This window comes from Schistocerca serialis, chromosome 8, assembly GCF_023864345.2.
Source record: "Schistocerca serialis cubense isolate TAMUIC-IGC-003099 chromosome 8, iqSchSeri2.2, whole genome shotgun sequence".
NCBI lineage: Eukaryota > Metazoa > Arthropoda > Insecta > Orthoptera > Acrididae > Schistocerca > Schistocerca serialis.
Genome location: NC_064645.1, coordinates 95,930,029 through 95,936,028, shown reverse-complemented (window position 1 = coordinate 95,936,028; position 6,000 = coordinate 95,930,029). Strand labels below are relative to the sequence as shown.

Below are 6,000 nucleotides of genomic sequence, written 5' to 3'. Positions count from 1 at the left end.
AAGGTATTTGTTTGGATTGTAGCCTACGGAAGTGAAACGTGGACGATAAATAATTCAGACAAGAAGAGTTGTTGATATGTGGTACTAAAAAAGAAAGCTGAAGATAATATAGGTATAACGGGCACACAAATGAAAACGATACAGATGGGAAAAAGTAAGCAAACTGTTTATTATTTCAAAAGTAATCGCCGTAAGTGTTAATACTTCAATCCCTCCGTGAGACAAGCTTATTCATCTCTGAATAATTATTGCGACCTACAAACATTTGAACAAACTCTCTGCGTTCGTGCCTAATACTCCCCCTACTGTTCTTGCCGTCTATGGTTCCCTGCGTTACCAAACTGACGAATCCTTGATGCCTCAGGGTGTGTCCAGTCAACTGATCTCGTCATTTAGGCAAGTTCTGCCGTATGTATTTACTTCCAGATTTGTTTTAACACACCCTAGTTATTCTGTCTGTAACGGCAATCACATGAGAATGAGAAAAATGGAAAAACTAAGCAAACTGCTTATTATTTCGAACACTTTAATACAGTTTTAACACATTTATCCTACTGTGAACAAGGCGGCCCATGCCTTTACGGAAAAATGTGTAACATTGCCTACGAAAGAGTGATTGTACTCAGGCATCCGGCTCTTCGTCCGAAGCAAATCTAGGGCCACGAATGTCCTTTTACGTAGATCCACCCCAAAAACATGGAAAATGCATGTCGAGAGATAGGAACTGTGTGGAATAGTGAAAACAGCACCATTCTGTAGTAGTATAATGCCTACCCACGTTTTGACAAGGTTGTTTTGACTACGTTGGGGATGAGTCGCTGGGAAGCCTTTACACATCAACCGCACAGCTCCGACCTCTCCCAATGAGACATATATTTTTGCGGCCCTGAGAAAAGACCTTCGTGGTCTTAGATCCGCTTGGGACGAAGAGCGGCACACCTGGATACTATCTGGGTTCCGTAGGCAACTGAAAACATTTTGTCATGAAGGCAATGGCCATCTTGTCTCGCTGTGGGATAAGTGCATTGAACAGTATTAAAACGTTTGAAATATTAAATTGGTTTTTCCATGTCTCTCTTTGATTTATCTATTGCTTCACAGACAGAACAACTAGAAGGTATTAAATCACATTGAGAAGTAAATATATACGACATTGCATTGCACGGGAGTGCAAACGCGACCTCCCAATCTTTTATTCGCCATGACGAATCTCGAGCTGTGACGTCACCTGGCAGCTACTGCAGTTTGTTTACAACGGTGTCGCTCAGTGTTTCTATCGAAGGCGTGCAAGTGAGTTCGTGTTACACGTTAGTTTGTGTGTAATTCTTGTCCTGCCAAGTTTTCAGTTGGAAAGGAATTGTTCCGTGAGTCTTGTAACTTCGTTCTTGGAATTATGTCTACAAATACGTCGTATTGTGCAGTTGCTGAATGTAGTAATAGTGGACGTAAGACTGAAGGCGTAATTTATCATCGTTTTCCAAAAAAAATGTTGAACTACAGCGTAAGGGGATTGCTCGTTGGAAACGAGAGTACAAAATTAATGTTAATAATGCAAGAGTTTGTTCTGAACATTTTTGTGAAAGCGATTACAAACGAGACTTGCAGAATGAATTGTTAGGTCTACCTACACGGAAACTGCTACAGGATAATGCTGTTCCGTTTCTAAAAATACCAAACTGGCACAGAAATGTATTCGAAGTTCCAGGTCCCAGCCCCGCGAATGTTACCGGTAGTGTTCTAACAGAGAGAGAACGTCGCTGTGACACTAGAACAGTAAAAAGGAGAGCTCTCTCAAAATTGAAAACTTTATCTCCCAAGAAAAGTAAGCTGGACAAATCCAGCAACACAGACGTTTTTACTGATCCGCTAATTTCACTTAAAGACCAGGAAATTCAAGCACTGAAGAAAGAATTGGTTAGTTTGAAGATTAAAAATGTTCGACTGGAACAAAGAATTAAGTCCATGAAAGAAGTTATAAAGCAAGCTACATCTATAAAACGTAATGTGTCTCACACTAAGAACCACAAATGTGTATGCTCGGATGTGAGAAGTGCACTTTCTCAGTGTCTCACACCAGGACAAATTCGTTGTCTGTTAAAGAAGAGGAAGCAAGTAAAGTGGTGCTCAGAGGACATTGCAAATGCTCTCACATTGAGAGCTTTGTCTCCTAAAGCATATGTCTACCTGAGGAGGAAGAATTATCCTTTTCCCTGCAGGTCAACACTCCAGACATGGCCGAAACAGTTCAAGTGCCAACCAGGTATTTTGAAACCAGTTTTGGAGTTAATTAAAGGTAGGTCAGAAATGTTCACATCATTAGAGGCTATTGGTGTCCTAAGCTTCGACGAGATGAGCATTGACCGTCGTGTGACTTACGATTCGTCCGACGATGTAGTACTCGGACCACACAACACTGTCCAAGTCGTCATGGTTCGCAGCTTGTTCTCACACATCAACCGCACAGCTCCGACCTCTCCCAATGAGACATATATTTTTGCGGCCCTGAGGAAAGACCTTCGTGGTCTTAGATCCGCTTGGGACGAAGAGCGGCACGCCTGGATACTATCTGGCTTCCGTAGGCAACTGAAAACATTTTGCCATGAAGGCACTGGCCATCTTGTCTCACAGTGGGATACGTGTATTGAACAGTATTAAAACGTTTGAAATATGAAATTATATACTTGGTTTTTCCATATGTCTCTTTGATTTATCTATTGCTTCATAGACAGAACAACTAGAAGGTATTAAATCACAATGGGAAGTAAATATATACGACATTGCATTGCTTGTATTGTACCTTCGGACAGGCACTGCTGCGACAACAAGCGTTATGAAATAAATTAAGTTTATTCACAGTTGCGAACATGAAAAACCATCAGCTGACAAAAGGAACGACAAAAATGAAAATTTGTGTCGGACCGAGCCTCGAACCCGAATGCCCCGCTTTACGCGAGCGGTCGTCTTAACTGCCAGACCCGAATTTCCCCACATGTCGTCGTTCTTGCGTTACAACCCGTATGTATGCATGTCCGAAAGAACATTACATCGTACTTTTAACAATACTGGCACTGCAACATCATATTTATCCGAGAATACCAGGCAGCGACTTTCAATTAAAATGTCTTTCCCTGCAAGAGAATTACACAACACGTGTGCGAGAGGACAGGTTGTGACGCAGGAACGACGACATGTGGAAGTTTGGGTCGGGCCGTGAACCGCGCACGGATAGCCAAAGCCGTTAAGACGACCACTCACGAAATGCGAAAAAGCCTGTTTCGACTCCTGTACAAATACTCATTGTCGTCATTCCCTTATACAGTTTATGGTGGTGGTTGTGCGTATTTGCAACTCCGAATATATTTCATTTAAGTGAGTATATGGAGGAACTTGATTAAATGAAGGGACCATTAGATAGTACACACCCTCAGGTATTAAAGAATCGTCAATTTGGTAATGCAGATAATCACAGAGGCTTAAAACTGTAGACGGAGTCTTAGGCATGAAAGCAGTGAGCAGGTTGAAATGGATGTACGTTGCAGTGGATTACTCAGAGATGTAACGGCTTTCCCAGAATGGACTGGTGTGCAGAGCTTCGTCACACCTGTCTTCGGACTGAAGGCCAAAACAACAACGACATCCTGTTGCATACGACCCTTGCTACAAAATGTCATCCTAACCTTACAACTGATTTTTGGACTGGAATACAGTTTCATATGAGTATTAAGAGTGTTAATGGTATTTATGTACAATGCAGCACACACACGTTTTATGTCGTCACTCCACTTCTGTGGTCCTTCAATTCAGCTGCTTTTCTCGTTCCTGTAGTAAGTGACGCACATATCGGTGTGTGGACTGTCACTTAGTTGCGTATTCGAAATAGTATAAATGTATGCATTTTGGAAACAGAAACAAAAAACACCAAACCGGCTGCAAGAGGCGAGTCGGAACGCGCAGGTGGTACAACGAGTTAGCTCGACACGCAACTTAGACAGTCAAAATACCAACAGGTCAATGATACTTCACAGTGGAAAGCAACGTCAGATGACATGTGACTGTTTACAGTTGTATAATCTTGTGTTCAAGATCAGGAGCAACTAAAAACAGGTTGTTTATCCCAGACCATGTGATGTGTCGGAGAACAATCATGTGGTGTTGCCTCTATCTTATCTGACAGAAGAGAAACATATAATTAGCACATGTGCACACGCACGATGACTAGAAGTAAAGGAACCTTGAAGAGAGGCCAGGAGTGATGTAATTACCCGACGTCACGATGGTAGCAGTAACAAAGTTTCCTTATATAAGGAAATCCTCGGCTTGTAACCGCTTCTATTGTGTCCATCTTTGCTCGCGGCTCCTAGCGCCGCAACTAGGGAAAGACGAACGTTGCCGTTAGTTGCACCCTCTGGTCACAGAGGAAGGGGACTTTGGAACCAAAGGCCTACAATTAGTAATCGTAAGTGGAGATTTAATTTACGTTTAGTTGTTAAGCGGAGTATAATATCGTATCTCTCGCGCCAAAACTATGATTGTGCATCGGAGAGTGTCATTTTCCGTGTTGTTTGTTGTGGCAAAACCATGAGTAAATTGCCTTGGTAGTGCAGGGAAAATGCAAGGTACATTATCAAGAAAGTGTAAAATTTGCGTATTTTGCAACACCACAATGGTGAATGTACCGCATTCGTGATTTTGGTACCACGTTAGGAGCTTCCTGTGCGTTGTGCAAACATGCATGTGCAACATCTACAAATTTTCTTACGTGCGACTACAATCGCGCATATCATTATTTACGCCTTTCGCTTGTAACAATGTGCATATAAACCGAGAACGAAATGGTGTAGTAGTAATGTGATCATAACAATCGTTTGAAGAGAAGAGATCTGTGTCAAAAGAAACACAGTAAGAACACAATGCTAGTACAAAGTGATGCATGTTCTGTGGCCGTAAATTTTGACCTGCAACGCACGTTAAACAATCCGAATTCACGTTGTGCTCAAATGTTCTACGTGAGAAAACGACAGAGTATAATTTGACTATAAACAATCTGGGAAATCAAGAAGGCAGATGGTACTTGTGGAATGAGACAGCCGGTAAAAGAGGATCGATTGAAATTCCCACATTGTTTATGATTACGTTATGGCCATTCCAGATACTACCCAAGTGAAGATAGATGGATGTACGACCAGCAGAACAACTCTGGCTTGTATCTGTGTGTACTGATCTGTTCAAGAACCATCCAAACTTACAGTCAAATTATCATGCAGTTTTTGAAACATGTCAAACGAAAATGAAAAGCGACTTCATTCAATCACGAGAGAGAAAAAAGTATGTAGATGTAGAACCTTGGAGGATGGGCATAAGTCTGCCAAGCTGCAAGAACAATCCTTGCCCTTTCGTCATCCGTACTACACTAAGCGGCGATTTTTGAACTTTAAAAATGACCCTAAAAACATCCTCAAATTTTCAGTACACAATGTCTGCCTTCCCTGTTATCAATGAAACAAACCTCTTTCAGTTTTTTATAAGCGAGAATTTGAAACGTACCTTTAGGGGAGTAAACCTGAAAGTGCCAGCCTTCAGCAAATACGTCTCGTCCCAAGGTATACACGAGAAAAAGTTCTGTAATTGCAAGATCTTCTCATAATGTGTGAGCAACAGATGATTAGGCGGGAATATCATGATTATTACAGCAGTTCGTTGATCGATCAAACTGCCGCACTGTCTGAAACAGATATTGAAGAGGAATCTGACGCACATGAAATGTTTCTGTGGATTAGATTGTTTATTTACTAGTTTTGTGGCTGATTCAATTTTTGTTTTGTAATTTGTCTTATCTATTTTAAGCAATAAAATTGTAATTAGTGTCTACTCTGTCTGATTTACTTCTAGTATGTATGTGAAACTCAGTATGTATTTATAATTTCAGAACAAAGAATGTACAATTACCTTCATCCTCTACAAGTAGAGGGATGTATGATTATGAAACTCAAATTCAAAATT

General features: G+C 41.1%; 1 protein-coding gene across 3 annotated transcripts in view; it reads left to right on the top strand.

Moving 5' to 3' along the window:
• The first annotated feature begins 4,340 nt into the window (after positions 1–4,340).
• Positions 4,341–6,000, top strand: part of LOC126416509 (uncharacterized) — a 563,150-nt gene continuing 561,490 nt past the window's right edge. For all 3 annotated transcript variants that reach the window (XR_007575472.1, XR_007575471.1, XM_050084252.1), the window contains exon 1: positions 4,341–4,456. The gene's annotated coding sequence lies outside the window, so the exon portion shown is untranslated. The remainder of the gene's footprint in view (positions 4,457–6,000) is intronic.